At 41.7% G+C, this 10,094-nt stretch overlaps 1 long non-coding RNA gene across 1 annotated transcript; it reads left to right on the top strand.

The window, feature by feature from the left end:
- Positions 1-697: 697 nt before the first annotated feature.
- On the top strand, positions 698-9,538 carry LOC133666178 (uncharacterized). The gene is made up of 3 exons (XR_009829928.1): positions 698-4,615; positions 4,701-6,007; positions 7,033-9,538. It is a non-coding gene; the product is annotated as an uncharacterized LOC133666178 (long non-coding RNA).
- Positions 9,539-10,094: the final 556 nt, after the last annotated feature.

The following is a 10,094-nucleotide window of genomic DNA, read 5'->3' on the forward strand; positions in this document are numbered from 1 at the left end:
AAAAGGAGAGGAACGTGGAATGGAAGGGGAAAAATGGCTGAAAGATGAAGATGGGGGGAGAGAGAGGAGGATGAAATTGATACGGGGAGGAACTTCTTCTTCTCGTTTATTCTTTCATGTGGAGCAGAGGGGTGATTGAAATTAATTCCTGCTTTCCGACGGACTCTTATCTACGATAATGGGATTGTGACGTTAACGGGGAGGGGGAGGGCTCGCGTGTTTGTCTCTTCTTTGTCGTGCATGCGAGCAACGCAGATTTTTCTTCGACCTGAACGCCCTGTCTCGTAAAATAGCCCGAGGCTATCGCTTTCGTTCTTCGTTTTTGCGAGAGAGAGGGAAAGGGAGCTCGTTTGAATGGCTGGTTCAACGTGTAAGATATCGATTTTGAACGAATTTATCTAAACACCTTGACCTTTGATACGATTTAAATTTAAATCTTAGTTTTATCTTGCTCTATATACTGCAATAAGCACGTTGAATAACTGCACGTTGCCCGAGATGCGTTGAATTTATAGCTATGTAACCCAAGCTGTACGAGAAAAAGAGCTTATCTATCCAACACGATACGGCACTAAGAAGATTAATCGCACCCGCGAGAACGTGTCCTTTGCCGAGTTCGTTGTTTCGAATTTGCCTAATTCGATCGTTTCTACGCCGATTGGACGTTCCGCGAGGGAGATGTAAAAATAAAGAAAAAGGGGGGGAATTGGGTGGCCGTTCCATTCCAGGATTCGGGACGTGTGTTATCAAGGGTTATACATTTTCACCGGCTCGTAACCGCGGCTCGAAAATTTGCGAAAAGGACGTACGCAAGGATGTGTCGCGCGCGTTAAAACGCGGACCACCCGGCCGGCCGACGGCGGAAGTGGTGGCACGGCCGATGCCCGCAGCGAGAAATTTGCAGTCGACGAGCGTGTTCGCGGCAAAATTTGCCTAATACGCTCGTATCTAAGCAAGGCATGCGTCGATGCTGCGCGCCGCGTCAACCCCTCCCCCCGCGCGATAAAATTGATTTACGAGGTGAGGGGAGAGCGTTTGTTGAAAATGTATGAGGGACGTAAAATGTATAAGGTATAAGGTACATAACCTGGTCATTTGCGATGACATAATTGCAAAATTGTGAATACGTTGCAGCGTGCAAGGGAGTCTTGCTTGGAACGTTTCAGTTTCATTTCAAGCGCGAGATAATTTCCCGTGAAATCGGTCCAGAGGATGGATTTTTTTTTACTACTACGATCGTAGTAAGAAAAACTTACAAATATAAATTTCGAATTTACATTTGGATTTATCCGTTTAATCGTTTCGTCGATTAAGAAAAATATTTTCCGTTGTCAGAAATAATTGTTCGAAATTATTCGAAGCGCAGATTGCCCGGCACACGCGACATCTCTAGCGTTAATTTAATCCCAGGCATCGTCTTCCCGGATCGAAAACACGCGCTATAAAATTTTCAGAATGATTAATCGCCCGCTGGAAGGAATTACGCCACGAAGAAATACGACAGAAGCGTCGCGGCGTTTACACAGCGGTTCCGAACACTCGGATCCGGCCGCGAGATAAAATTTCAATTATATAATTTCTGGCCGTTCCCTCCGCCGAGCGAGGCTCACAATTCATCGTTAGTACTGTATTTCCATCAGCCCGAACCTAACGATTTCAAGCGCAGGCTAACGTAACCGCGACGGGGTGTGCGTACAAATGCGTGTACGTCTTATCGAGCTATCTAATCCCCGTATTCCCCGATCGTGGACCACCCAGGCTGTTATACACCGCGGAAGTTGGCACGCACGATTTGCACACGCACACGTATCACCCCGGCGTGTCGCCGTTCATGTACACGGTGTATCACTGTGAGCTGGCTTGTGCAAGTTTCTTGTTAAGTCCTGTTTCCAACCGGCAAGAATACAGTGTTACATTATTTCGCAATTACCGGCCACTTTTTCCGATTATCCGCTCACTTTAATCACGCGTTTAATTAAAATTATCATCCGTTGGTACGGAATATAAGGAATAATTGTATTTAATTCGCTGTTATAAATAAAAATATCAGAACGGAGAGAGACGCGGATCGAAAGAAGTCGGTGAGGGAGATAAGGAAACTTTAAACCATTTTTCCTTTCCTCCAATTCAGAGTTCTCGAAAGCTAGCACTTACCCGGATTAGATCAGATCGGAAGAAGATAATTTTAACATATCCGATCGGCATACGTAACTTGATCTCGGACTTGAGATATTAGGAGCACGACTTTCGAACACCCCGTATAATCCGGCGGCAAGTCGCAAGGCCATATACGTTGCACGTGCCAGCCTTCGAAGGAAAGAAAGTGTCGACGATCGTGGCGAATAAACGATCGTAACGCAACATTTATTAATGACCGTTCGATAATTACTCCTTGTACCCGATCGATCGTCAACGTTCCCCGCACCTTTCCCCCCTCCCCTGTTATTATTCCCCTTCGAAATCGCACGAAACAAGCACACGCACGAGCCGTATCCTTCTAATCTCTCGCGAAAGAGAGGCCTCGAGTTTAAATTAATGGATAACGACACCGTTCGAAGAAAGGGAAGAAAGAAAGAAGAAAAAGTTGTCCGATTCGGCTCTCGAGCAATGTGTCAGTCCCGGTGAAGGGGTTAAAGGGGAGCAACCAAGTATCGGATCGAGGTAAAGTGCGAAGTAGAGACGGCCCCTTATAATAGCGCGGCTCATTGGGTGGTCCAGCGGGGCCACCGTGGGTGGCCCACTCACCAACACCGTCTCGATATTAAGCACGGCCACGTGTAACGTGTGCACGTATATCGGCGGTGATACAGGCACGCACACGCGGCCGCGGGCCGCGTTTAACCGCGATATATCATTTTACTTAGCACCGAAGCGGAGAGGCTGCAGCCGGTGGCTGAGCCGGGGCCAGGAACGTAACAAGTATGTTCCGTGTCGACTTTACAACGACAACGTTCCAGTATTTATTCACGGGGCCAGATAACTTTGCTTTCTCCTCCAACTTATTCCACGTGTGCCAACTTCCACACCCCGGCGGACAGGAGAAATTACCGTCCCGTGTCTTATCGTTCCCTGCCTCTTTCAAACTGCGGCCAGACCCCTTCTCGCTTCCTTTCCTCCTCCCGACCTTCCCTCTCGATACTCTCTGAGTACTCCTGACGACGATGTAACCGTTTTTTAACGAGGATGCGAATCTGTAAAGAGAGAGAGAGGGAGAGAGAGGTTAGTGTTTACGAACTCGTTCGCTCTCGAAGTGAGGCATTCTCGTTAGATCGATCAGAGAGATCCTCGTTCGTGAATCGAGGCCAGAGAGAGCGCCCTTTTCAAGAATCGAGCAAAATGTATCGAATCGAAGTTAGGAAACCGGCGCCCCACATCGGCTCTCGAATGGCCAACGTGGGGAGTCGACGATCCTGTCGACGGACAATGAGATGAAAAATAACGTGCTGGACCAGGTCGGGTTAAAGGCTTCGTTGCTTACGTACAAACCGGCCCCCCCCTCTCCCTTTTCTATCCCTCTCCTCCTCCTCTCCGCCTCTCCTTTTCGTTGTCCCTCGTCCCTCCCCCTCTCGCCCCGGATTCCGCTAAGTCAATTCCACGTTGAGGATACGGCAGAGGCGTCAGACGACCTGGGTGGTCCCCGTCCTACGCAAACAGAGTATACAAGCGGATACACGCTGGTTGAACAGGTAGTGCGCGCGAAAATTTACTGACTTTCTGGATTTCGACCGCGTTGCGTGTGGACGAGGGTTGGAACGACTCCCCTTCTCTCCCTTTTTCTGCCTCTCAAAAAATATCACGAAGGAAACACTTCGTGGAACCGACATTTTGTTCGATAAATGTTGCTCGAATGGATGAACCGGGACTTGTTCTCGGGATCTGGTTCTCGAAGTCGCGAGGTTTATTTTATGGGGGTGCGTCTTCCTTCGCGGAAAACGGGGGTACCGTTATTTTTATTAGCGCTCAAATCTACGCTTTGTGGATCATAAAGGATACACTCTTCTTTTTTCAGGATTTGCTCGGCGACGATGGGTGGATCGTGTAATATCGTGTGTCTAGGAAGTTTGTGTCAATTTCACGTGACGCGACACACGCTGGAATTAATCCGAAATGTATGATTTGTAGGTAGTAGGTACACGGTTGGAATTGTCAAGTAGAACGTTCTTTGTCTTTAGACGTAACTAGAATATCAAGTAAGACTTTATTCTAGTAGACAAACTCGATATTCCGACGTTGAAATGATTGAAGTTAGATAACGCAAAAAGAGAAGAAATCGTACGAAGCACGAGTATCTATCATTTTAATGCTAAAATGTCCGATAATATTCTTGCTGTTTTAAGGAAACACCAAGAAATTCGAGGAATTTCTTCCCACGAACGTTCGGTGCCGATTTATCTAATCACAACATGCGATGCACGTCTCAATATCGTTACAAAACAATTGCTAGAAGCGCGATATCGCCGAATCGAATAAGAATAACGAAGGAACGATTCGCAAAACTTCTCGCGGGTATCACGTCTCGGGACCACCATCGAGCTCACCCGCGACGAGCACGTGAACCCATACATAAGCGTGCAACAGTCGTATCTTCGACACGGCCCAACACTTATAAAAGCAGGTAATGCTAATTCAAACAAAGTTATCGTCCTATAGATGTATATATATATATATATACACATTTAATTCTTTTCTCATTTGCATAGGAGCGCGATGGCGGCGCGCCACCGTCACAATGACCCATTGTCGAGAAGTCCTCTACTTGAATGGAGACCATCCAGGTCGCCAGGTTTCCAGTTGGTGATAATTCTCTTAGGTGAAATTAGAAACGCCCTTTAACTTTCTTGGGCTACCAACGTTTCGTACGATGACCGAGAAACATCTTTCTTTCCGGATATTCTGGAAATCGGCGAAGAATGGTTGCCCCGCTGCGTGAACGATTTCGAGTTTAGCGCGAAAAGAATTTCCTTGGTAGAATTTCTGGAAACTCTCTTCGGAGAATTGTTCCTCGGATTCTCAATTTGATACGAGTTAAAATGGTTATGGGGATCACTTTGGCTACTTTGGTAATTCAAAGTAAATTGTGAGGTAATAACATGAATTATTTGTATAAATAGATTAAGTACCCGAGCAACTTCACGAAAAGAAAGAAAAAGGAATATAGAAAATTTTATGATTGTACAAGATGGAACGAAATAGCCGTGAAGTTTGGATTATCTGCTATACCCTCGTCAAAGTAGACTTCAAGATTCAATCCGATAAGAGTTTCCATGCTACGATAAGTATCTTGTGAATACAAGGTTTGCACCTCTGAAGGAGCAGTGAAGTGTACTTACAGGAAGGTGAGGAAAGTTCTTGGACTTCGTGATGGAATTATTTCAATGTAAAAATCATTAACTCTTATTATTTCTCAAGAGTGATTTTATTATTAAAACGTGCTCAATTATGACGTTGAGAATTTTTTTATAAAATATATGCGCTCGATAATAAATTAATAATATGTACTTAGTGTCGTAAGTGAATTACGAAAAACCAACGTTACCATCTGTCTCTTTGTACAATGCACATGCGTGTACTTCGATGCATTGTGATTCCGAAAAAGAAAGAAGAAAAATCAAAGATCTCTACTTTATTATCCCATTGCAAGCCACCTTTATGCACGTTTCATGCGCCATAAATAACGCCTTTAATGCTACTTTATTTGTACGCGCGATGCGATCCATTGTCATGAGGGACTCGTGCAAAAGCATGAATAACGGTACAAAGTTTCGTGTCCTTGCTACCGAATCGTATTAACTTGGTGTTCGGCGAACAAGCGCAACTCTCTATGCAGACTGCCTTGAACGAAACGCAACAAATCGTCCGTAGTTGGATTTACGACTTCGATCCGTATTATTCGGGTTAACCACGGAGATGTATCGCGACGTGCCCTTGGTCGGTTCCTGGCCCTGACCATATCGCTTTTCGTCATGGCCCGAGGTGTGTCTACGGACCACCGACGTCGTCGCAATTAGTAAGTCGGATATCCTTTTTTTCCCCCTTGCTCTCTCGCTCCTATTCACCTTTACATTGTACACCCCTTCCCTCGCTCTATTTTTCTCTTCATCTTCATTTTATATCGTGCTTCTTTCTCCCTCCTTATTTGGTCCATGAATCGATTCGATTCCATATGCGGTGGCTGTAGGCCAATTTGTGAAACGTTTAATGCTCGAAGTAAATGGTACGTGTTAGGTGAATATTTTAAACTTTCTTGTTTTTTTTTTTTTTGTTATCATGTATTTGTTCTATGGTGTAATTCGAAGAAACCAAGAATCAACGAAAAACTTCATAATTTGTTCGTTCAAGAATTTATCGTTCCTAGAAATTTTCAATTTTCAATTCGCTTAGTATCGTTAAAAAAATTCTCTCTTTAGCTTTATCAAATTTCTAGAGAATCTACGCTGTTAATTTATAAGTAATTGATCGCAAATTTTTCGTATAAAATAATACAAATATATTTATTTCCACGATAAAAGGTGGAATGCGATATATCGGTGAAGTAAAATTTATATTACATGCGTAAGACCACAATGTAATAAATACCGATCGCGGAAGCGGAATCGAAGAAGAAATAGAAGTAATAATGTTTGATTTTTATGGTGTAATATTCAATTGTAAAAAAGAAACGGAGTTACGTCAATTCGATATATTTGATTTTATGTTCCACGCCATTGCAGAAATATTCAGTTTTTATTAAAGGATTTTTCTATAAATGTTTTACGATATGGAAGGTAATTAAACGCTTCTTTACATGGCTTAGAAATAAAAACTAACATTATTTCCGTTACAAATGTTAGTTATATATGAAATGAACACTAAAAAGCCTAAAATTATCAAATATTATAAATCGTTGATCGTTCTTATACGCAATTACGTATTCACATTAATTTAAAAAAAAAATAATAGATTCCATCCAATTTTAAGTATCCTTTATTTCCTTACTCTTCAAAAGAATTGCTTATTATATTATATAACTAATTTTCCATTATTATTTTTTAGGATTATTATCTTCGGAAGATTTTCAATCATATAAAAACAAACTTGTCACTTGTTTCTCCTCTCGAACAAAGAAACTCTTGTTGAAACGCACGAGAAAGAAATGAGCATTCACGTTCTACACGTTCGCTCGAAAAAAAGAAAAAAGAATTATCTCTTTAATAAAAGAGACGTTCAAGAAGTTAATCCTAGCGTGGAAACGTTGCTGAAACATTTTCGGCTCCAATTTTCACCGCGACCATTTAATTAACGCTCCGTGTAATCAACCGATAATTACCATTCACGGTATCGAACGGTCGCCACGTAGATCGTATCTCTAACAGGCACGTAGCAAGAAAGGAAACGAGGAAGAGGGACAAAGAATCCGCCGAGTCAACGAAGATAATGACAATTCACCGTCCGGAACGGAATTTCTTGGAGGGTCGTTCGGCCAACACCGGAAGTCGATGTCCCCGCGGTGTTTCGGCGCCGTGCATCCAACTACGCGGCCGTATCGTGGATAATCTATCGACGAGAAGCACCGGTAGCGGTCGTAGATGCAGATAGCCAAGGGTTACGATCCTCCTCTCACTGTCTCCTTTCCACGTGGAAAGGAACAGGTCTGCGTCCACGATGAAGAGTAACGATTCCTCTTGTTACAGCGGCAAAGGACGATCCTCTGCTCATCCTTGGCATTAGTCATCACTGGATAGAAATTAACGACGTTGTACAATACCGCAAGATGGAAAATCGAAATGTGATCAAGAAGATAGAAATTCGAATATCAGATTTGTACGATTTTCACGTGAATATAATTATATTACAGAGGTGAGAGATTTAATGTCGATGGATGCTTTGAAAAATGAGATGTAAATGTGTTGTTGGAAAGTTTCGGTGAAAAATCGATAACGTTTTATTTACATTTATCATTTCGTTTAATGGGTGCATTACGGGCTATAAATTCTCAACTGACGTTTATAACTTTAATTCGCATTTGAACAAACATAATAAAGGCGATAATCGAGAAAGAAAAGAAAATGTGCAATTCAATTACACAAAAGTAATATTAATAACATGCGTTACTTTTACACCTCTATTCTCAACATTTATAACCTATTCTGAACAATTTTATTCTCGACAATTATTGATACTTTCTCCTGAAATACCATTACGAATTATATTTCCCATTCTCGATATGGATACATGTATTACGTATCGAGAAAACTTTCAACGGTAAACGACTCTGTTTTAATCCGATAATTGCAATTTTGAACCACATATCATTAAAAAAAAAAAAAAGAAAGAAGGAATTAAGAGGATCGAGTAAAACATACAATATTTTTAAATTCGATTCGAGATCTATCGATACCTCGAATAATCCAGCTTTACACCAATCGACAACAATATTTAACTCAGCCATCGATCGCTCGAGTCTTAAGATTAAGATGTTGGGATCACTGTCACGTCTCCATTTTCCATCCAACAATATTCATCAACCCCTTATTACAGGTAAAGAGATCAAGCATCGAACGAGCCTGTACGACGGTAGTGGTTCACCTCGAATTTACCAGATTATTCCATCACGAGGCAACAATAGGGGATAAGGATATAGTAGTATCGGTGATGGCCAGCTGCGGTATCGACGGGAGACCTTATTTTCGATGGTATCTGCAAAATAGAAACAAACGAATGGAGGGACGGATGGATAGACGGACGTGTATGCCGCATTCCGTGTTTATTATTTTGCCGGTGGGTGGTCTGGAGAAGTCCAGAGCCGTCTTGGTGGCCGATAGCATCTCTCGTGTCTCTCATGTGCACGCACCGTTGAACGCGGCCAACGCAGTGAACGAACGTGGCGCATCGAGTCGTCTTGCGTAAGGGAAGTAGTCGACTTCTCTTCTTCCCCCACGCTCCATTCTCTCCATTCTCTCATTTCCACAGTTTCTCCTTCTTCCATCTTTCGCCGGCTGCCTCCGCTTCTTCCCCTTCTCTCTTCTTCCTTCTGGTTACGCCGTTCCCTTACTTCATCGGGATCTATCTTTCTCGGGATGTTAGTTCTTTTTATCCTTATTTTTTTTCTCTTCACTCGTATGTCGCTGCTTATTTTTTCGCCTTATTGTCGCTTATTGTTCCCAATGCGCCCTCTCTCTCTTCCCCCTTCTTTATTTCCTTCGTATATGACATTGCTGCCTCCTTTTGTCCTCCTCCGGTGGTTCGAACGTTTTCTGCTTTTAAATCGATGAGTTTTTATCAGTGTTCTTCGTGTTCTTCTGGAAGGGAAGAAGAAAAAGATTTTGGATTGTCGTGCGTTGTCGATTTTTTTCTCTTTCTTCCTTTTCTTGATAAATTAAATGTTATTATTATTTCGATCTTTTTGCTCGCAGTTTTCGATTGGTGAAAACGATATGAGAGATATGAAGAGGATACGAGAGAAATGAGAGGTATGATAATGAAATAAGAGTATTTGGAAATCGAGGAGCAATAATAATTATTTCTGTAAAAAAATATTAGTGAACAAATTAATGTGTAATATAAAATTAAAAAGTTTGATTTTATTGTTGCCCATATGTGTTATAATTATAAAATTTATATTTGTACAAATTATTTGGTTCTTTCGTAATATTATTGAAATTATTTAATTATATATTATTTATTTAATTATTTAACAGTTTGACCATATTGAGAAATTACGATAAAATATGTTATTAAAGAATGAAAAATTGCTCTATTTTGAATATTTATTGGAATATTTAACTTGTTAATTGTGCTATATCATTATATTATTTACAAGAAACAAAAATAAATTTCCAACGAAAGAACGAAATATTCAATATAATTTAATACATTAATATATTTATGTATTATTCGATAGAAGAATTGAAAGCACAATACGGAAGCCTATAGAGCTGCAACCCGAGCAACAGAGGTGTATATTATGGAAAATAGATCTACAGTGCGTCAGTCGTGCACTCTGTTTCAGCCTAACTCAACTATCTCGCTCTCGCACTCATTAAGTCGATGCAGCGTCGGCAAAGATCAAAGCTCGTCTTCTACAGAGGACCGCTTAATACTGGGTGGCGAGTTAA

Source organism: Apis cerana, linkage group LG5 (genome assembly GCF_029169275.1).
Source record: "Apis cerana isolate GH-2021 linkage group LG5, AcerK_1.0, whole genome shotgun sequence".
NCBI lineage: Eukaryota > Metazoa > Arthropoda > Insecta > Hymenoptera > Apidae > Apis > Apis cerana.